The 24398-nt window shown below is 36.8% G+C and overlaps 1 protein-coding gene across 1 annotated transcript in view; it reads right to left on the reverse strand.

Moving 5' to 3' along the window:
• Nucleotides 1-13282, reverse strand: part of LOC106073964 (MAGUK p55 subfamily member 7-like) — a 152470-nt gene extending 139188 nt beyond the window's left edge. Inside the window, exons 1-2 of the mRNA XM_056013529.1 lie at nucleotides 13101-13282; nucleotides 3024-3072 (exon numbers count right to left, since the gene is read on the reverse strand). The gene's annotated coding sequence lies outside the window, so the exon portion shown is untranslated. The remainder of the gene's footprint in view (nucleotides 1-3023; nucleotides 3073-13100) is intronic.
• Between the last annotated feature and the right edge of the window lie 11116 nt (nucleotides 13283-24398).

The raw sequence follows: 24398 nt of genomic DNA on the forward strand, positions 1-24398 counted from the left end.
ATGCGGCCAGATATTTAAAGTGAGTTCATAGGAAAAGAGAAATGTGCTCATCTTCGATCACAAAAGAGGAGATATGTATCAACTTTAAAATCTTCATAGCCTTAACAACCAATACTGTGAATTAGCTTATTGATAACCTACTTGTCCCTAAAACCATTACTAAACACAAATGTTAATAATCTTGACCTTAAAACATAGTTATAAACTATACAATACTTATTTTGGTTTTACTAATATTAAATTTTTTTATAAGTCTTTATAATGGACTAGCCTAGTTATACATACCTAATTAGTTAGCTGGAGTAATGTGTTAACAAGATGAGAAAATAGCATCATGGGCAATTAGGCTGTGATTCATTGAGTTAAATATGAGCAGAAAGCACAAAATTAACAAGCAGCAAATAAAAAATTTTAAATACTTAAAAACAAAGCTTATATTGAGTGAAATTACTTTGAATCAATCAATGAATTAATTTTTAATAGATCTAGACCAGTGATCTTCAATGGGGGCTAAAACACACTACCCTGGGGGAGGGGTGATTTCCTAAAAATGGAAAGGGGGGGGGGTTTGGGCACAAAAGAGATAAAGACCTGAAAGAAGAAACTCAAGGTGCTCTGAAGCAAAACAAAATTTTAAAAATTCTTTTACGTTAAGATAATTATAATTGTCTTATTTCTAATTTAAGAACAGAAAATACATTAAAGATTCCTTTTAGGAACAGTGAAAAGGGGGGGGGGGGGGTAATTTTTTTTTTAAGTCTAGAGTTTACAATTTTTACAAACAACCTAATTCTCTAAACAGTACTTGACAATGAATAATTGTGCAAAGTTTCAACTTGTTCTGAGAATGAGAAGTAAGAGAAGTAACGTGTACAAGATTACACCCAGACAGACATAGCTGATATAACCTTTGTAGCAAGAAAAATATAAATAATTTTTAAAAAACACAAAGCTTATATTAAGTACAATTGTATCAATTACTTTGGTTCAGGTAATTAAATTTGTAATAGATCTAGACTAACAATAAAAATCTGTATGATTAGAAAGATGATGTAGATCCACATCCCCGTGACCAACAAGCCAGCTTTCAAAACAAGAGATCATGTAAAGATCAGATAACTATGCTACGCATAATTTAAGAGCAAGGTGTTCAATATAAAAGTGTCCAACAACACAGCCATTATTACAGTCCAAGGGGAGGCGCTGGAAGAGATGGAAAGCTTCACCTATCTCAGTAGTATCCTAGAAAACCATGGAGGAACAGATGCAGATGTCAGAACCCGCATTGGTAAAGCTCCAGCAGCCTTTCAACACCTGGTGATCTAGGGAAATAAGCACCACCACATAGATCTGGCTCTTATACACTGTTGTTAAGCCAATACTACTTTATGGAGCAGAGACCTGGAGAGCCACCATCACCACCATATTTATCAATGCCTGCCTGAGGAAAATTTGTATGATCTGCAGGCCAGACAAGATCTCAAATGAGGAACTGTGACAAAGAACAAAGCAGCAGTAGATATCCTTCAGAGGTGCTGGAGATGGATAGGTCACACCCTTCACAAGCCTAAAATCTAACATATATCTAACCTGGAACCCCCCCAAGCAAAGAGATGAGGGGACCCAGCCCAAGAATACAGGATGCAACGATTTGGAAGCACATGGGCAAGATATGGGACAGTTGGAGAGACTTGCCCAGAATCGAGACACCTGGGGGAAGATGGTTGGTGGCCTATGCCCCAAAAGGAACCACAACCAGAGACGAGATGAATGAGATGAGAAATATTTGTACCAATTGTTTTTGTTTAGCACTATTTCTTTTAGCTTTCTCAATGCGCTATGATCCTATTACTTGTCTGGACCAGTTGGGTAAGGGGCTATCTAAGTTACCATGATCGCTTTTTAAATGCATAAAAAAAAGTTTGTACGACTTGAATTCGAACTCGTGGCTCAAGCCTCCTCAAGAGGACTTATTCAACCTGAAACCACATCTATCAGGTTTGATTTCTTTCCCTTTGTTTGATACCAAACAAAATAATTAATTACCTATAGTTAATTAACTAATTGGTTAATTTTTAAACCGATTCTTGTTTTGTTAAAATTTTTTATTGATCCGAGATCTGATGTGGGAAAAATAATATGTACAAACTTATTACCAGACAGACGACAAAAATAGTTGATAAAGCTTTGTAAAAAGAAAAGCCCTACAAACTAAATCTCCTAAGCAAGAAAAACATAATAAAAATCCTTAAAAAAAAAAACAAACAAACTTGTATTAAGTGTAACAGTTTAAATCAGCATGGATCTGTTCTGTAATTAAATTTGTGATAGATCAAGACTAACAATAATAAATCTGTGCGATTAGAAATATTTGTACTAAATATTATTGTTTAGCGCAATTTCATGCTTTTGTTTTTCTCTATGACTAATTCAACTTACACCACCACATCTGTCAAGTAGAAATTCTTTCTTTTGTTCAAGACCAATCAAAATAATGAATTTACTGATTTGTTAATTGATTCTTTTTTGTCAGGTACAAGAAATAATTGTGCAAAATTTTAACTTGATCAGAGCTGGGGTGTGGTAGAAATAACATGTACATATTTTGTACCAGACAGACAGTAAGTTGATATAAGTTTTGTAATGAAGGAATTTTGAAAAATATATTCATAATATTATACTGTATTATTATATATATTAGATTTATATATATATATTAGATTTATATATATATATATATATATATATACCCACCTAGGAGAAGGAAATTCAAACCTCTACTGCCTTGCAGATATACCCTATCATGGGAAGGGCTTTGGGGACCAACCCAGACCCCTAGGCAGTTTGCAGCAGCCAGTGTTACACCCAAAAGCTGCGTGGAGAGGGGGGGAACTGATGTGTGGGCAACTTTGTTCCGACCACAGCTAATGCCCAGGCATTCATCTCATTTCCCAGAGATGATCCATAGTCGCGGAAGGAGGCCACATATATATACAATTTATATATCAAATTTTAAAAAGTACCTTGAGCTTTAAAAAACAACAGGAAAACCTTAATGTACTTCTAATAGGTCTGAAAATAAAAATAAAAAATATTAAGATTTTTTTTTAATAATAAAAAACAGATAGAGGTTAATTTAGTTTTTTTTAAATAATTTATCATTAACAGGCTTTCCTTTTTTTTTTTATTACAAAATTATTATCATTATTATGTAGCGTTAAATTAAAAAATGCATACACACTTTAAACTGTCATAGACAATTTATTTCCCGTTCTACAATGCTAAATTTCTGGACATGGAAAGCTTAATGTCCAATGGGAAAAATAAATGTGATCAATGCAAGTAATGTTCAAACTGGTGGCCTTCAACATCAGTAACTGCAACATGGCAGACGTGCGTTTGAGTTATGAAGAGCAGAAGCAGATAATTAAGTGGTTCTGGAAGTTTGAGAATGTTGCTGCGGTTCGAATACAGTACAGAACCACCTTCAAGGTTAACAATTACATGTCTACAAGACAAATTTGAAATTCATGGAACAGTGTGTGATGTGCATAAATGTCGATCAGGGCGACCTCGTACAGCTACAAGTGATGAGTCCACAACTGCGGCATAATTAGGTCGGATTTATTTTTCCAATTGGACATTAAGCTTTCCAAGTCCAGAAATTTAGCATTGTAGAACGGGAAATAAATTGTCTATGATAGTTCAAAGTGTGTATACATTTTTTTGACGCACCCTGTATATATATATATATTAGTTTGCATTTTTTTGACAGTGGTCAGCAGGTCATTGAAAAGCTCAACACCAATTATTATGATCCTGTTTCAAATCTCCTAACTAGTTATGGGGTCTTTGAAGGTAATATCTAAAATCTTTCTATAGCATTTTAATTCCATTGCTAGGATTCTCCTCTCAAATTTCTTCATTTAGCCTCCAAGCATACAACAATGTGGCCATGACCAAGGAGAGCATAAGTCTGATTTTTAGTCTTAAGTGCTATGCCTTTGTCTTGCCATATTGTTTTGAGCTTTTCAGATGCTTCTGTGCAATACTAGCCAGTAGTTTCATTCCTTCATCTGAACTGATAGCTCTGAAGTACTTAAAACTTCTGACACTTGCCAACTTTTCACCTCCAATACTGATGTCCATTTTAAAGCCCTGTGTTTTTTTCTGGCATTGATTTGCATATTATATGCTGTGAAAGTGTTGCTTATGCACATCAAAAAATCATCTAGTTCTTCCTCTATGCCTTTCAGATCTTCTAACACCATTGCTCATGGTTCTAGTTTATGTTTTCTTGAGTTGAGGGGTCTCAGGCAGAGGAGACATATTTTAATCTTTGCCTAATCAAAGTTAAATAGCATTTTAGTTTTATGTTCTTATTTTTTTTTTTTTTGTTAAAATAATTCTGTCAATAAGGGTATTCCATAATTTTTCATTATTAGAGCAGCTAGATATTTTGAGACTTGATCTGTGTAACTGATTTACCATGAATAAAATAAGCAGTTTTTATTTGTTTTAGTTTTTTGTTAATCTTAATCATTGGTATTTTAATGATTCACATTTTGGTAACTCTTCTAATTGTCTTTGTAAAATTTCAGTATCTTCTGTTGTTTTCATTGTTCTAGATATTATGCAATCATTTGTAAATAACATTCTTTCCTGAACTATTACAATTAAGTTAGTAGGTCATTTATGATAATTACAAACAGTGGGAGGCCTAAGACTTTTCCTTATGGTACACCAGAGTTTACTGGTTTATTGGTTTTGATTTGGAGCCATTTATTATTATTGTTCATTCTCTATCATGAAATCCTGAATCCATTGGTATAATGAATCAGTTATGCCAAAATGTTTTAACTTTTGTTTAGCAAACTATGGTGGTGAATTTTGTCAAATGGCAAACGGCATGATCATAAGTATTCTAATCATTCTCATCTCTTAAATGATTTCCACTACTTCCACCACACCTTGGCCTTTGATGATAAGTTATCAGCAGCATGGTCATAATTATTCTAATCGTTCTCATCTCTCAAAAGATTTCCACTACTTCCACCACACCTTTTCTTTTGATCATTATATCATGCGCAGGATATTACAATATTACATCCCCCACATCCAATAGAAGTGCTATAAGTAAGTACACACCCAGATTTACAATATATTATAAGATATCAAAAAGCATTCTACATAATCATATTTATATATTAGATGAAATAAGGACTTAAAATCAAAGCCTTAACAGCACAATTAAACAATAAATAAGAAAAAATATTTAATTGGGGATGAAATGACCAGGGGATGAAATGACCACGGGGATGAAGTGACCAGGAATAAAATGACTGGTCACCCCCATATGTATAATATGTCAGACAACACTCTAATCTCAAATTAAATCATTAGTAAATATAAAACAAAGAGGGTTGTACCAGGTGGTAGGTGCAATAGATTGGGGTAGGGGCGACTCGACATAAGAATGTAATTTATTTATTTATAGCATATATATGTTTTATAAGTGACAGATTTATTTTTTTTATTTTGTAATTTCTTAAGTATAATACAAAAGAAAAGTATAAGTCTGCCCAGTGGGGAGGAGAATACTGCTGGAATGTTAAAAAAACACTTGACATCTGTAACTAGTGTACGGGTATAATTTATCTATATGTCTGACTGACCATGCCAATGTGTTATCTTTTTTGCCTGACCTCTCAACACTATGCCCAAGGGAATAAAATGTGTGATGGTCAAGACTAACACCATCAACTATCACACTACATTAGGACTACATGTGTAGGCCCACTATGTCTATCTGAACAGGTTGTTAAAATCAGTCGAACACACAGTCTATGTTTTTTTGGTAGGGAGGGTATGGATGAATTTTTTTCTTCTATAGTTGGTTTTCCTAATGCTCTTAGATCTATACAACTGTAGATCTAAACATAGATATAAATAATAGGCCTACAGACTACAACTAAATCTATGCTTCGGCACCATCTAAGGTTCAAGCTATAAATAGGTAAAATTGATGTTCCTGTTGTTAATAAAATATTGTTTGCCGCAAAGGAATTAATCTAAAACAATGAATATTGACCTACAACGCTTCAGATTCCAACTATTAACTAACAGTTAATACTATCAGTATTAAGCCATAACCAGAAGCAGTCCTTGGACTTTAAATTACAAGCCTGATGATCATGAATACATACATCCACCCACTATACAAGCCAGAATGCACTTTACTTTTGAGAGATTTACATTAGTTAATAGTTAAATATATAATTACATATTTTACATTGACCCTTCCATATACACCCTTTAAAGTTGGTGGCCTCATACATAAACACACACTCATGCTACACAGATTAGTTAATTAGGCCTATATGTTTATAAATACTGTTAAGTTTTAATTCATAAATCAGTAACAGAGTTTAAAACAATAAGGTGTATAAAAGGGAAAAAAATAATATGAATACCATGTAGGAATGCTATTTAACAGTTTTACAAAATGTTCAGCAGCACAAGCTATTTTCAAGACGTAGGTATTTAGCTACGGCTTCGGCCGATTATCATATTTTACTATTCGGCACCTAATATAGATATAAAGATTTTTAGTTCTAGATCTAATAATAGACTATCTAGATTTAATAATATTGTAATAACTGAAGGGAAGCAACTCAACGAGGCACACTGATGTTTATTTACAGGACATCACAAATACATGTAGAACAACATGTCTTGAGCACAGCATCTTTACATCAGCTCTCACTTGGGCGGAAATCGTTGTCTCTCATGTCAACATCCGACTTAGTCTTGTCACTAATAGTGCGAACCTTCTTTCTGCACTAGCCTGGATTGCGGTGCGAATGACAGAGTTATAACATTGCCCCCTTCTTAGAGCTTTTTGTCCCAAAAAGAAACAGTGCAGTGGAGGTTAGACAGTTCAGGTGGAGGTTGATCAGTGGGAGGCACAGGCAGCGTGTTCCCCACGAAGTCATCCGCACTGTTTTCCTCTGGTGTCGCTTTCTCTTCCGCCAGTTGACCAGGTTGTTTTTGAGACGATGACGTGGCCTTTCAACACACAAGGAGATAGTGTTGAGCACTGTTTTCTTCAACACAGCTGTGGCTCGGGCACGGTGCTTCAGCAGACCCTCTCGACAGACGCCTCTCAAGAAAGTTTCAGGTTCACATGCAGCCAAGTTGCAAACAAAGTCCAATGCGCCGCAGTCACCCGCAGCTAACAGTCTCACGTCAAGTTCAAGTTGAAGATGTCTTCCTCTTGCCAGCTTAGATTTAGCCTGGGTTGATTGACATTCGTCTATGCCAATGTCCATGATGATGGCAGTACACATACTTTGTTGGTGGTTTTCTTGGCATCTAAATTCTCTGTGTGATGCGCCGCACGTACAGTTCATGCTTAACATCTGGATGCAATTCTCGAGCTTCGAATTTAACTCGTGAGCACAGGCAGATGTCCTTAAGGTCTACAGCAACAGGCTTAGACGCAGATCCAACGTTTCATCTGTCCGGCTCAGAGATACAGGTATCAGGTACAACAGGAGCAAACGCTTCAGGCACATAACACTTCAGTTTCTTTATTTGTCTCTTTCCGTTTGAATCGGTACATCCCGTTGAGATTGTCACAGCAATCGTTGTCACGTTTCTCGTCTTGAAAGTCACAACCACAAGACTAGCCCACAATACAGACGGCACTCCAATCCCCAGCGTCTCCGTCACCACTGTTTGTGCAGCCACAGTCTAGACCATGCAACTTCTTTACCAACGAGTCTACAGGCAACTGCTCCTTTACCAACGAGTCTACTCCTTCTTTCGCTTCAGACACCATTTTATCTACCTTGTTCCCCATGCTGTTAATTTGTTCACATATTGCATCAATACCTCCATGTATCTTGCCAATGAGCTCATAAAACTCCGGTTCCATTTCAAATAGGTAGGTCTCCGGATCTTCTTCTTCATCTATCAGGGCTTGCCGGAGATGAGCTGTAAGCACTTCTTTGCTACCCCCAAGCTTCAGGCGTCTGTACCGAAGTGCCTGCCTTAGCTCTTTAACTAAAAGCTGGTCTAGTTGTTTCAACGTTGTCATTGTGATTGAATCCTACCTCTTCTCATTGAGTCGCCTATGATCCCACTTCTGCACCAATGTACTAACTTAAGTGAGGCAACTCAACGAGGCACATCGGACATCACAAATACATGTAGAACAACATGTCTTGAGCACAGCACCTTTACATCAGCTCTCCCTTGGGCGGAAATCGTTCTCTCTCATGTCAACATCTGACTTAGTCTTGTCACTAATAGTGCGAACCTTCTTTCTGCACTAGCCTGGATTGCGGTGCGCATGGCAGAGTTATAACAATATATAAACATACAATCATTTTATATAGCCTAATTATATAACTAAATAACTTATAAGTACTTCAATAAAGTGACCTAAATCCATTTTTATCTCCCCAAAAAATGGCTAAAATGTGTGTCAGCACATTTGAGGGGTGGTCATTTCGATCAAAATTTTAGCACATTGTATTTGATTTCAGGACTAATTGTGATTACTTTTTGTAAACATAAGATATCAGAGATCATTTTTATTTGCTGTTGAAGCCAATCTGTTACAACAATGCTGTTTGCTACAATAATTTATCATATTATGAAATGTTTATATTTCAAATTTTATTAAATTCTGTTGGTGCACTTTAAAGATATTTGATATTAAAATTAACAAAGACAAAGAAGGGTAAAAATATTTTTAAAAAATAAAATAAAAGTGTTTATAGATACAACAATCTCACTAATTCTATTGACAATTGAATTTAGCATGTTAATATATTTCTGTGTACTAAGTTTGAACTTTGTAGCTTGGCGCACTCTTTAGATATTAATTTTTTAAGTTGATGGTTAAAATGTATTTTTAGTAACAACCAGCACTGTGATTTACTGGAAAAGGTCATTTTCTGTCTATCCCATCCTATTTTTAAAAAGCACAGGAATTTTTCATTTAGATTAACTTTTATAATGTTTAAATGCTAGATTATGGAGAGGAAATGTGTATTTATTATAGGTAATGACTTTTTAATGTGCAAATTTTAAAGTAAAATAATTTTTAAATAATAATATTAAATCTTTTTTTTTTCATATTTTTAGTTCTGCAAACAATTAATTAATTTTTTTAGTGTTATTTTTTCTATTAGTATACATGTAAATTAATTGTTAATAAATAAGTAGATTATATTTTTAAAATGATGAGCTATTAATGCACAAAAATTCAAGTAAAAAATCATTTTAATAACTATCTCTAGTTTTTTTTTAATTTTATTTTCCGATGTAAGAAATTTTTCATTTATAATATAATTTTTAAAGCATTCAAATTCAAGCATTTTAAAATGATTTATTGCCAGTGCTCTACAAAAAGGTTTAAACTGTTTTTATGAAGTTTATGAAAATTATAGTCATTAAATTTTAGCAAATATTTTTCTGCGCAGTGCTATATTCATTTACAATTTATAAAAATTATCTAGATCTGATGCATATAAATAGCTATTTAAATATAGTATAATAATAATTAACAAAATAAAACACATTACAGATCTCAGATTTGTTTTATTTGAGATGTTTGGGCTCATACGATGAAAAAAATCGCATACATTTTTATTTTTTTGTCGAATGCTTTATTAGTTTTGTGTGGCCTGACTGTAAGTCCTTTTTATAATGCAGTTAATTAAAGCTCAACTGTCACTTTTTTCGGTCAAAGATTTTTTTTGGCATTACAAAAGCTAAAGAAAGCTAATTTTTGGCCACTAAAATTGTAATAACTTCCCTCACAATAAACTCAGCAAAATAAAATTGGTATAATTGGAAAGCATTTCTCAAGCTCTATCTAACTAAGTAGGTTCCATTCACATTGCATTGTGATCATTTTGAAATTTTTATCAAAGTAGGCCTGATAGACATAAATAGAATCTAGAAGAATCTTTTTAATATTGACCTTTTTTAGAATTATAGATTATTTTTTAGATAGAAATTAGATCTAGAGATAAGATAGATACAGTGCTTTTTTTGTGTAAAAAAAAAATAAAAAAATATAGGTGCCAGTACTCAGTTGTCTCAGTGATGGATTGCCAAATTTCTTAACTACCAATAAATTAATAATACACGTTAAAATGCAAGAAAAGTAATCATTTTTTCCCCACATACTGTCACAAAAAAAGCACTGGATGACTAAATAGATCAGGATAGACCAACCTCTCTCTAGATAAATATTATAGATCTAGAAAAATAGATGATAGATAAGATACCATGGGCGTAGCCAGGGGGGGGGTTTTGGGGTTCAAACCCCCCCCCCCCCCCCCCGAAATGAAATCCCCCCCCAGGGGGGGGGGGGGATTGGAATTTAGTGAATGATTTTTTGCTTTGATTTTGTTTATTTTAGGTGAGATTTTAATACTAAACCATCAATTGCCCCAGCACAACCAATGGGGTTTTGAGTTTAAAACCCCTTACCAGCGGGTTTTGAGTTTAAAACTCCCTACCAGGGGGGTTCGAGTTTAAAAACCCCTACCAGGGGTTTTGTGTTTAAAACCCCCTACTAGGGGTTTTGAGTTTTAAACCCCCTACTTGGGGTTTTTGCAGTTAACCCCCCCCCCTCTTCTATAAAACAAAACAAAACAAAAATGCAAACGAAAATCCCCTAATTCCAAGAGCAAAGTTAAGGGAGATTTTGATTTTAAAACCCCCTCCAAAATTTACGATAAACCCCATGTTAAATACAAAAAAAAAGTTAATTACGCACTCAAAATGTTATGAGCGTAGCTAAATGGGTTTTGACTTAGTTTTTAGTTTAAACCCCACTTCAGCGGGGTTTGAAGGTAAAAAATACCTCTTTAATAATAAAAACAAAGCAAATTATACACTCAAAATGTTTTGGGTGTAGTCAAAGGGGTTTAGAGTTTAAACTCCCCTCCAGTGGAGTTTGAAGCTAAAAAGTACCTCTTCAATATAAATAAAAGCAAATTACTCACACTAAAATCTATGAACGCAGCCAAAGGAGTTTTGAGTTTAAACCCCCCGCCAGGGGGGTTTGAGGCTAAAAAATACATCTTCAGTGTAAGAAAAAAAGCAAATTACGCACTCAAAATGCTATGAGCGTTGCCAAAAGGGGTTTTGAGTTTAAACCCCCATTCAGAGGGTTTAATGCTAAAAATACCTCTTCAATATAAAAAAAAAAGAAAATTACACACTAAAATTATTTGAGCGTAGCCAATCAAATCGGGGGTTTTGAGTTTAAACCCCTCTTCTACTGATGGCGTTTGTTTAAAGTTTAAAACCCCTCCAGATGGTTTTGAGTTTAAGATCCCCCTACAGAGCATTTTGAGGTGGAAAACCCCCAACAGATTATTTTGACGATAAAACTTCTCTTTTCGATATAAAATCTAAAGCAAACTACAGTCACTTAATTCCAAGAGCGTATTCAAGAGTGGTTACACATTTTACCAGTGGCAGGGCTCCCTTAATAAACTGTAGTGAATAGTCATCTGCCGAAATTGAAAAACAATAATGTAGCTCAACAAAGATGGCTAAGACAGATTTCAGGAGTCAGTTATAGAGATCGGGTCTAAATCAAGGAAATCCTATGCCGAACTGGGAGTCGAACCCTTAGTAAGATTGTGAGAGAGCGACGCATGAGGTTTGCGGGACATGTTCTCCGATAAAATGAATTACGCATAAGAAGAGTTGCAATGATATCCTAGTATAACTTGACGCCACTCATTCATTGAGGTCCTCATGGCAGGTGGAAAGAGGCTTCAGACATTACCAGTGACAGATTCTTATGGAAACAGCTTGACGTCAAATGCTCCGAACGGCGCGGTTGGGTCTAAGTCAGTAAGAATAGCACATTAGGTTTTTGAAATAAAACTTTTTAATAGCAGGAAAATGCACTGTAGATACCTCAGAATATGCATTTTGTTGGCTTTCAATACCAGAAATAGTGCTTGGCGGCGGGCTTCGCCCGCGCTAGCGCTCCCCAGACCCCATTGCTAGTAATGGCAGGGAATCTACAATTTTATAGAAACAGCTTGACGGCAAATGCGCCAAACGGTGCGGGAGGGTCTAAGTCTGTAAGAATAGCACATTAGGTTTTTGAAATAAAACTTTTTAATAGCAGGAAAATGCACTGTAGATACCTCAGAATATGCATTTTGTTGGCTTTCAATATCAGAAATAGTGCTTGGCGGCGGGGCTTCGCCCCGCGCTGGGGGAGCTCCTAGCGCTCCCCCAGACCCCCTTGCTAGTATTGGCGGGGAATCTACAATTTTTCCACTAACTCATGGAAGAACCTATTCCAGAGCACAATAAACGTCTTCCGAAAGAATGAAGTTTCAGAATGCAATAAAGATTATTTACACACACACACACACATTAATACATATAAAAAAAATTCGCGGGGGGGGGGGGGGGAGAAAAAAATCCCCCCCCCCCCCCCCCCCGAAAAAAAATCCTGGCTACGCCCATGTAAGATACACAATTTTGAGCAGGTCTTAGTCTTAGTACTCTTACTCTGACTGGTCTTTGATCTAGAGTACATACATCTAATCTAGATCTAGATTCTAGAGAGACAAATCTAGATTTACCTTGATTCTGTCTATAGACAGTATAGATAGAATCTAGCTAGAGCCTAGATTAAATCTACTTATCTAGATGTTGGACTTGATAATCATAATCTAGTGTAGTAGGCCCTATGACTATAGATCTATCTCTATATTCTAATATAATAGCCTATATAATTATAATTAATTATATAGATCTAGAATTATTTCATACTCATAATTAGATCTACTACTACAGTACTGTCTGAAGTAAGTAACTGTTAGATCTAGATCTAGATAACAGTAGTCAGTACTAAACTAAGTACTAAATCTAACAAAATTACTAACACACACTGAGTCTGAGACACAGTCGGTCACAGTAGCTTAATTAACCTCCTAAGCCTAAGGCTTAGACTAGTTAGTAGTTAGACTAAGACGTCTAAGACCACTAAGACCCGGGCTTAGATCTATAAAATATATCTTATTATCTAGACTAGTACCTACAGCTACAGGCTGTCAGTTCTTTACAGTATTAGTACTATTAGATGTCTAGATCTTTATTAATTTTGTTTGCGACAGAGCCATCACTGCCAGCTTTTCGAGAACCCATTCCCAGACAAATTCAACATACTACTAGATCTAGTCCGCACTATGACATACCCACATCACACATTACAAACATTAACACATACTCAAGAATTATTGACTTGACACAGTTCTTTTAAGCCTTTATAATGTTCCTTCGAATCGATTTAGCCAATCAGAATTAAGTATTTTGAGTTGCCTAGGCTACCAGTAGGCCATCACTAACCTTTATGCTAAATAGCGTGGCGATATCTAGATCTAGATATATATAGATAGATTGATAGATAGTACTAGAATGTATAGATTTAGTAGTTGTACAACTCAAGATTTTACAACGATCAGGCCCTACATGCGGTTGCATGTGCCGAGAATGTCTCTCACAATTCAGAAAATGACCCTTCCCGCCACTTCTCTATTTCATCTTATTTGTCTTCTCACTATGACGACCTAACCCTGGGAAAGCTCTAATCGCCATACTAGTCAGTGGGGAGCAGTGGCGTAGCTAGCAATGTGCGGGTGGTGCGGGTCGCACTGGGCATCAAGTGGTGGGGGCAGTGGCGTAGCAAGGTACCCGTGGGCCCGGGTTCAAGAATATATTGGTGGGCCCCCTACCCTAATAAGACGAATACAATGTATGACAAAACAATTGAGTAATCTGAATGTATCGGTGCATTTACCAAAAGACATTCCAATGAAAGAAGAGTGGCTTTTTAATAATCTTATTACGTTTGATTCAGAACTCCAACACAAATTAAACGTTTGTATTTTTGTACATTTTTTAAACATAATTGAACGAGTTAACAGAGTTTCAAATTTATAAAGAAATGTTTTATGAATCCTATTATAGTTCCCATTCTACACATTGACATTCCTAAAACAATTCTAGGTGTCAAACTTGGAAACATTGATACAAACTAGTAGGCCTATTTAGTTTTACGTCCATTATTCAACAATAAATGTAATAATAAATGGCTTTAAATCAACACCAATAAAAGTAAACTCAGGCGTACCTTAAGGAACAGACTTAGGTCCACTACTATTATTATTATTTACATAAACGATTTACCAAATTGCATTAATTCAGGAACAAAAGTCAGATTATTCGCAGATGATTGCATGATATTGTAATAACTGAAGGGAAGCAACTCAACGAGGCACATCGATGTTTATTTACATGACATCACAAATACACTGTTCTGTTGTCACAGATTAATAATAAATTACTGTAGACGTTACTAATTAATAATGATAATAACGAGACTTGTCTTTATCAAGGTAGACATATATAACTAACTTTTATTTCCGTCCGATTCTTTGCTTTCGCATAAAACATAAACAACAAACAATGACGTAATATCTTCTAATATTAGTATATCCTTCCTTTTGAAGCTATTATCACATCCTTCCTTTTAAAGTTCTTAATACTTATATTTACAAGGAATTTTGACAACTCGACCACTTCTGGTTGTCTTGACCGGCACAGCAAGTTCTCTAGATGTTGGTTTATAATTGTCTGTTTCGTTTGTTCTAACAGTTTGCTGTTCATTGTCTTCGTCGGTGTCATAGTACCCAGAGATGTCTTCTTCGTAGCTCTTGTTTAAAAACCGTTGATTTCGTCTGTATGTTTTCCCATCATTTGTCTTTATGATGTAAGATCTGGGTGATGGATGTTTCTTAATGACGACTGCTTTCTGCCATATTTGTCCTAGACGAACTCTCACCTTCTCCCCGACAGAGTAGTCTTTAGGTAACCTTGCGTTTGAATCGTATTTCACTTTGCTTTTCCTCTGTCGTTCGTTGAGTAATGTCTCTGCATTTTCAGCTACCGATGGTTTGTTTGGGATCAGTTGGAATGATGTCCCTGAGTCTTCTACTCATCAGCAGTTGTGATGGCGAATAAAGCAGTCCGCTTATCGGGGTATTTTTAATACTCGAGCATAGCGAGATATGGATCTTTCCCACTTTTTTATGCTATGTTAAATATCTGCTTTACGATAAACAACATACACCTCACTTTGTCCATTTGATTTAGGGTACCTGGGACATGATGTTGTTATCTTGAAACCCCATTCAGAAGCAAACTCTCTATATTGATAGCTATTGAATGGCATATTGTCGCTCACTATTTCTTCTGGTATGCCATGTCTAGCAAAAATACCTTTCATTGCCCTGATAACACATTCTGCTGTTTTGTTCTCCAGTCGTTTTATTTCAGGGGTATTTAGAGAAATAGTCCACAACAAGCAAATAGTCATTGTTTCGCCATTCAAACAAATCTGTCGCAATCTTTTTCCATGGTTTGTCTGGTACAGCATGAGGTAGCAATTTTTCCTTCACATTATTTCTTTTGAACGTTGCACATGTTGCGCATTTCATTATTGTCGAAAAAATATCTTTAGACAATCCTGGCCAAAACACACTCTGTTTTGCCTTGGATCTGGTTTTCTCAAGACCAAAATGACCTATGTGCAACTTGTCGAGAATTTCATTTCTCATACTTGAAGGAATTATAATTCTGTTCTCATAAAACAATATTCCATTCTCTTCATGAATACTGTCTTTAAATGACCAATACACTTTCACTGTTTCATGAACTTGAGTTTTTATCTTTGGCCAACCTTCTCTGACATAATTAATTACAAGTTTTAATTTAGCATCAGATTCAGTTTTCCTTCTAATTTCAATAATCTTCTGATCAGTACCAATTGCCTCAAACCACAACTCATTTACTTGGCTTGACTGACTTTCATCTTCCAGTAAATCACCAGCTTTGAAGTGTTTCGAACGACATTTTACAGCGAAATGATTTCTTTTTTTACATTTTCGGCATGTCTGTCCGAATGCTGGGCAATTGTATTTTCCATGAGATCCACCACAAGATCTGCAATCTCTAATGAAACTTGTTACATGATTCTTTGCCATATTTTCCTTTGAGGTTTTGACTGGCTTTCTATCTTCTGTCTTCTTTAATTTATTAGCAGCATCCACATGTAGTCCTTTCATATCTATCATTTGGTTCTGGGTATGCTCGTCAGCACGAATTATGCTTGCTACTTTCTCTAAAGTTAAGTCTACATCTCTCAGAAGTTTCTCTCTCACTCGATTCGACTGTATGCCACATACCAATCGATCTCTGATGATTTCATCTCGAAGGTTGTCAAACTTGCATTCTTTTGCCAAATTCTTTAACTCAGTATAATACTGTTCAAACGTTTCTCCGTCTTTCTGCTTTCTTGAAAAGAATTTAAATCTGTTATACACAGTGTTGGACTTAGGCAAAAAATGATTATGAAACCTTTCAATTACTTTGTCTACCATGGGCGTAGCCAGGATTTTTTTTCGGGGGGGGGGGTTTGGGGGGTGGATCCCCCCCCCCCCGCGAAATTTTTTTTTTATGTGTCTTTATGTGTGTGTGTGTGTACATTATCTTTATTGCATTCTGACCCTTCATTCTTTCGGAAGACGTTTATTGTGCCCTAGAATAGGTTCTTCCATGAGTTAGGGGAAAAATTGTAGATTCCCCGCCAATATTAGCAAAGGGGTCTGGGGGAGCGCTAGGAGCTCCCCCAGCGCGGGACGAAGCCCCGCCGCCAAGCACTATTTCTGATATTGAAAACCAACAAAATGCATATTCTGAGGTATCTACAGTGCATTTTCCTGCTATTAAAAAGTTTTATTTCAAATACCTAATGTACTATTCTTACTGACTTAGACCCACCCGCGACGTTTGGCGCATTTGCCGTCAAGCTATTTCCATAAAATTGTAGATTCCCAGCCATTACTAGCAATGGGGTCTGGGGGAGCGCTAGGAGTTCCCTTAGCGCGGGGGGAAGCCCCGCCGCCAAGCACTATTTCTGGTCTTGAAGCCATCAAAATGCATGTTCTGAGGTATCTACAGTGCATTTTCCTGCTATTAAAAAGTTTTATTTCAAATACCTAATGTACTATTCTTACTGACTTAGACCCACCCGCGACGTTTGGCGCATTTGCCGTCAAGCTATTTCCATAAAATTGTAGATTCCCAGCCATTACTAGCAATGGGGTCTGGGGGAGCGCTAGGAGTTCCCTTAGCGCGGGGGGAAGCCCCGCCGCCAAGCACTATTTCTGGTCTTGAAGCCATCAAAATGCATGTTCTGAGGTATCTACAGTGCATTTTCCTGCTATTAAAAAGTTTTATTTCAAAAACCTAATGTGCTATTCTTACTGACTTAGACCCTACCGCGCCGTTCGGAGCATTTGACGTCAAGCTGTTTCCATAAAAATCTGTCACTGGTAATGTCTGAAGCCTCTTCCCACCTGCCATGAGGACCTCAATGAATAAGTGGCGTCAAGTTGTACTAGGATATCATTGCAACTCTTCTTATGCGTAATTCATTTTGTCGGAGAACATGTCCCGCAAACCTCATGCGTCGCTCTCTCACAATCTTACTAAAGGGTCGACTCCCAGTTCAGCATAGGATTTCCTTGATTTAAACCCGATCTCTATAACTGACTCCTAAAATCTGTCTTAGCCATCTTTGTTGAGCCACATTTAGTGTTTTTCAATTTCGGCAGATGACTATTCACTGCAGTTTATTAAGGGAGCCCTGCCGCTGGTAAAAATGTGTAATCTCTCTTGAATACGCTCTTGGAATTAAGTGACTGTAGTTTGCTTTAGATTTTATATCGAAAAGAGAAGTTTTATCGTCAAAATTATCTGTTGGGGGTTTCCACCTCAGAATGCTCTGTAAGGGGGATCTTAAACTCAAAACCATCTGGAGGGGTTTTAAACTTTAAACAAACGCCATCTGTAGAAGAGGGGTTTAAACTCAAAACCCCCGATTGGATTGGCTACGCTCAAATAATTTTAGTGTGTAATTGGCTTTCTTTTTTTTCTATTGAAGAGGTATTTTTTAGCATTAAACCCATCTGAATGGGGGTTTAAACTCAAATTCTTTTGGCAACGCTCATAGCATTTTGAGTTCGTAATTTGCTTTTTTCTTACACTGAAGATGTATTTTTTAGCCTCAAACCCCTCTGGCGGGGGGTTTAAACTCAAAACTCCTTTGGCTACGCTCATAGATTTTAGAGTGAGTAATTTGCTTTTATTTATATTGAAAAGGTACTTTTTAGCTTCAAACTCCACTCGAGGGGAGTTTAAACTCAAAACCCCTTTGACTACACTCATAACATTTTGAGTGTATAATTTGCTTTGTTTTTATTATTAAAGAGGTATTTTTTACCTTCAAACTCTGCTGAATTGGGGTTTAAACACAAAACTATGTCAAAACCCATTTAGCTACGCTCATAACATTTTGAGTGCGTAATTAGCTTTTTTTTATATTGAAGAGGGGGGTTTATCGTAAATTTTGGAGGGGGTTCTAAAATCAAAATCTCCCTTAACTGTGCTCTTGGAATTAGGGAATTTTCGTTTGCATTTTTTTTGTGTTTTGTTTTATACAAGAGGGGGAGTTAACTGCAAAAACCCCAAGTAGGGGGTTTAAAACTCAAAACCCCTAGTAGGGGGTTTTAAACTCAAAACTCCTGGTAGCGGTTTTTAAACTCGAACCCCCCTGGTAGGGGGTTTTAAACTCAAAATACCCTGGTAGGGGGGTTTTAAATCAAAACCCCATTGGTTGTGCTGGGGCAAGTGATGGTTTAGTATTAAAATCTCACCTAAAATAAACAAAATCAAAGCAAAAAATTATTCACTAAATTCCGATCCCCCTCCCCGAAATGGGTTTGAACCCCAAAACCCCCCCTGGCTACGCCCATGTTGTCTACAGTCTCATCTTCACATACTTGAAAAGTATTGTAGATGTCTCGAGCGGGTTCACCGATCAGGTGTAACAATAAAGCTTTCTTCACTGGCTTGGGCTTCGTATTTTTTTCAGTGGCGACCATAAACAGTTCAAAACTTTGTCTCCATTTTTTCCATCTTTCAGATAGATTACCGTCTAGTGACAACGGTTTAGGAGGATCGAATAATTCCAATGTGACACTAGATTTGACACCTAATCTACCACCAGAGCTGACACAAGATCTGAAACCAAATCTGACACCATGTTCTGTTGTCACAGATTAATAATAAATTACTGTAGACGTTACTAATTAATAATGATAATAACGAGACTTGTCTTTATCAAGGTAGACATATATAACTAACTTTTATTTCCGTCCGATTCTTTGCTTTCGCATAAAACATAAACAACAAACAATGACGTAATATGTTCTAATATTAGTACATACATGTAGAACAACATGTCTTGAGCACAGCATCTTTACATCAGCTCTCCGTTGGGCGGAAATCGTTCTCTCTCTCTCATGTCAACATCCGACTTAGTCTTGCCACTAATAATAATAATAATAATCTTTATTGTCCGTATGGAAATTTGTCTTACAATTTGTGCATTACACCAAACAAAAAACATTATAACTATAAGAAACCAAAATGTACATTCACACCAGACTCACTCATAATTTACATGTGACAAAGTTTATATCAGATTGTTCTTATTTAATGATTTGATTGCCAGGGGAACAAAAGAGTGTTTGTGTCTGTTTGTCTTTGCTATCGGTGTCTTGTATCTCTTTTGTGATGGTAAAATCACAAAATCCTGACACAAAGGGTGATTCTTTATTTCGAGGATCTTCTTAGCTTTTTTTTTTATAGATGTTTGTCTCAAACAACTGCCCAAATGGGGTTTGTTTTTTGCCAATGATATTACCAGCAGCATTTAGGATTCTATAAAGTATATTTTTTATTTTTAATGCTCAGATTGCCATACCAGGCAATGATATTAAAACTTAAATTATTGCAGATATGAGCGTGATAAAACATAGCCAAGGCCTTTTCGCTAACATTAAACGAGGACAGTTTTCTTAGTAATCGTAATCTTTGCTGCCCTTTTTTGCTGATATAATGAGTATTTGCAGTAAAATTTAGTTTATTGTCTAGGATAGTACCAAGGTATTTAAAGGTTTGCACAATTTCAATAGTCTCTCCAGCTACAGAAACAATATCATTTTCCTTCTTTTCCCTACGAAAATCGATTATCATTTCTTTGGGGTTTTTTTACATTTAATAATAAAAAATTATCTTTACAGTATTTTTCAATGTGTTCTATTTCTTTGAAATACTTATTTACGTCTGAGCTCTCTGAGAGCAGGACAAGAAGAGCCGCATCATCAGCGAATTTTGTGAAGGAGCAAAAAGGACTATCGGATTGAAAATCATTGGTGTACAAAAAGAACCACAATGTGATGTCACAGCCCCCTGAGGGTGCGAACCTTCTTTCTGCACTAGCCCGGGTTGCGGTGCGCATGGCAGAGTTATAACAATATACAGAACAATAAAAACAACACAAGATACAGAAATTTTACAAAGAGAATTAGATGAATTGAAGAAATGGGAATCAAATTGGAGCATGTCTTTTCACCCAGAAAAATGTCAGTTATTAAGAGTAACAAAAAAAGCTAAAACAAATTAATTCCACTTATCTTATTGTGAGCTTGCGCTCCCTGCGCTAGTTTTATATGTATTTTTGTTGTATAGGTTAGATCTATTTTTATATATTTTATTTTTATAGGTTAGTGTCAGATTTTATAGTTGTACTTCCGCATATTTATATAGGTTAGTGCGGGATATTATAAAAGTGATGTACCACATGCTGTCTTAAAACAGTTGAGTGTACATTTGACCAGTGGTCATTACCATATCTGTCTGTGTGACAGCTGAAGATCTTTGTGGTCTGTCGTCTAATTATTTTATTATTCTGTACCTGGGACGGCTTGCTGTTGTTACTGCTGTTTTAAACTGCTATAGATTATAGCTGCTGAAATTGCTCTGCTGAAATACTGCTATTACTCTGCTGTGCTATAACTGCTATTACTCTGCTGTAGATGTAGATTTATTTTGTTTCTGTAGTGAAGTGTTGCCTTAGTCACCCGTAGTGGCTTAGGAAGTTAGTTATATATTTATAGTCTGTTTATGTTCTTAGTGAATACTAATAGTAAGGTACTAAGGCTAAGGTATTCTTGTTTTAGTTTTAGTTATGGGTTGGTTATAGTAGTAGAATATTGTAGATCTAGACTAATTTATTGTGGTGTGTTTGTGTAGATCTAGGTCTAGACTCTAGTATAGTAGTTGTCTTGTAGTGATTTAGTTCTCTTTAGTTAGATAGTTGGTTTGGTTAGTTTGTAGTGGCGTAGATTTAGAGGATTGTTTATAGTGGTTAGTGTATATATTATTTTATTATTGATTTATTTTTGTATATGTAAATAAAGTTTCGTTTTGTTTATTTATCCTAAGCTAAAGTTTCGTTATCTTGCTTTCATTTAGTTTAGGTTAGTATGTCTGGTTAATTAGGTGACTCTAGCCCCTTGGTTGTAGACTGATGTGTCACAGATTGAGCCCACACAGTAGCGCAAACATCTGCCTACTGTTATAGAATTTAATGTTGAGCAGATAAGAATAGGTCCTCCCACTCGAGCCTGCCTGACTTGCTCACATTTTTGGTGTCAGAAGTGGGATCTGTGCTTGAGTGGCCAGACACGCATATTTTTGGGGGGGATTAGGATAGATTAGGTTCGTGTTAGAGTTCATTGATAGGAAGTAGAGCTAGTGGATGTTTAGTTGTTGTTGTTTTTTTGGGGTATTTTTATTGAGAGGTTAGTAGGCTTTATTTTGTTGAGTAGCTACGAAGATGAACAGCGAGGCAGCAGCAGCAGCAAGAATGCAGCCGTCTCAGACAGTGATTGTGGTGCCAAGAACGGAGTGGAACATTCGACGCTTCTATGGCGATGGCCCAGCCAGGGAAGTCGAAGAGTTCCTTCAAGACATAGAGAGAGCCTGGAAGTCCCAGCACATACAGCAGCCAGATGAGAATTGTGAGTTCCTGATTTCTCATCTGGGGGATCAGTGAAGGCTGAGCTTGGTTTTTACCCTCAAGCAACCAGGGAGTCTCCAGAGGCACTGACCCAACTGTTACGGTCAGCCTATGGTGAGAGGAGGAGTGTCTCTCAGCTTATGGGAGAACTCTACCATATCAGTCAATGCCCAGGAGAGCTTATTCGCTCCTACTCGCATCGGCTACAGCAATCGTTCAAAGCAGTGGTGGACAGACAGAGTACCCTTTCAGCGACAGTCCTTGATGAAACTGTCCTTAGAGATCATTTTGTTGAAAATCTCAACGACAGAGCCCTTAGGATAGATTTACTAGAGAGGCTGCTTGAACGACCAGACACTAGCTTTTTGTCCATAAGGGACATAGCCATCAGATGGGTAAACCAGTAACACAAACTAAAAACGCAAAATACCTAGGTGTTATAATAAATGAAAAACTGTCATGGAATCCCCATATTGATGAAACTATCAAAAAATCAAACAAAGCATTAGGGTTTATTAAAAGAAATTTATATAAATCAAATAAAACTAAAATGTTATTTAATCTTGGTTAGGCCAATAATAGAATATGCATCCTCTGTTTGGGACCCCCCAACTCAAGAAAACATTAAGAAACTGGAACAGACACAAAATAGAGCAGTGAGATTCATAACAAACGAATATTCACACTTGACTAGAATAACACCTTTAGTTAAATCACTAAATTTAGAAAGCCTCCAGGATATAAGACTTATAAGTAAAGTAGCAATTATACATAAAACACTGAACACATCTTCAAATACAAAAACAAAATTTAATAAAATACTCAGAATGACACAAAAATAAGGGCACATTTTTCATCCCATATGCTAGGTCAAATTTTTACAAATACTCCTTCTTCCCTATTGCTATTAGAGCATGGAATGGGTTGCCTGAACTAGCCGGGAAAACCAGTGATCATCTTCTTTTTTGAAGTAACGTCTGTATTATATAAGATAATAATAATAAGGCTTGTCTTCGAGTCCAAAGATTAGTGAGGAATAATACAGTATTTCCCGTGGCTGCGCAGCCCCAGCTGTGACCTGCATATTTCGCCACATCCAGTGCAAGCATAACCATTGTCCGCAGGTGGTCGGTTTAGATTTTCTTTTCGTCGTCTGCGTTTGTCCTCGGCAGCAGATTTTCTTTTGGTCTCAAATGTGTATCCCGCGGCCTTCGTGAGTGACCTCCAGCTGTCTCGTTCCGACGCCGCATGCAGCCAGGTGCTCTCTTCTATGTCAGCCAAGGAAAGTTGACGCCTAAGCTGGTCTTTGAAGCGTTTCCGTGGGGCGCCTCTGTTACGTCGACCACCTTTTAGCTCACTAAAAAAGACTGCCTTTGGCATACGTTCGTCTCCCATACGGGATACGTGCCCTGCTCAGCGTAGCTGTTGGACCATAAGAAGTCCCTCTATACTGTCCATACCGGTGTTTGCAAGGACATCGCTGTTTGTAGTGCGGTCCTGCCACGGTATGTCCATGATGGAGCGCAAGCCTCTTTGATGAAAGCGCTCAAGAAGTCTTAGTTGTTTTTTATATAGTGTCCATGTCTCAGAGCCATATAGAAGGGCTGAGAGAACCACCACCTGGTAGACATTGATTTTTGTAGGCAGGCGGAGCGATTTGTTCTTCCAGACTCTCGCCTGAAGGCGTCCAAAAGCGCTACTAGCCCTGGCTAGATGGTTATAAACTTCCCTTGAAAGTGAGGCGTCATTTGACACTATACTAACTAGATATGTGAAGTGGTCTACCACGTTAAAGGGCTGTCCGATTACTGTGATCCTTGGGGCTGAGAATGTTTCATTGGGTGACTTCTGGAACATGACTTCTGTTTCCCCGAGGTTTATAGATAGACCGAAAGAGGCGGCAGCGTATGCAAGTTCGTTTACCGCGTTCTGGAGGTCATGTTCATTGTGAGCTAGCAGGGCGCAATAATCGGCATAGAGAAGTTCTGTTATGACCATCTCCTTTGTTCTTGTATGGGATAGTAGACGCCGGAGACTGAACACATTGCTGTCAGAACAAAACCGGATAGAGATGCCTTCATGCAATCGCTGCCTCATTTGACCCAGCACTACGCCAAAGAAGATAGCGAATAGAGTAGCGGGAAGTACACAGCCCTGCTTCAAGCCATTTTCTATTTGGGAAGCGATCAGAAAGGACACCATTGTGTCTGATCTGGCCTCTTTGTCCCTTATATAAGATAAGATAAGATAAATAGCTCAAATATTTATTTACTAACATTTCTCTGGCCTTCTAAGTAGCAAAGAAAGAAACCAGTGCGTCTATTTCTAAATGCGTGAGAGGCTTCTTCTG

The sequence above is a fragment of the Biomphalaria glabrata genome, chromosome 16 (assembly GCF_947242115.1).
Source record: "Biomphalaria glabrata chromosome 16, xgBioGlab47.1, whole genome shotgun sequence".
Lineage (NCBI taxonomy): Eukaryota > Metazoa > Mollusca > Gastropoda > Planorbidae > Biomphalaria > Biomphalaria glabrata.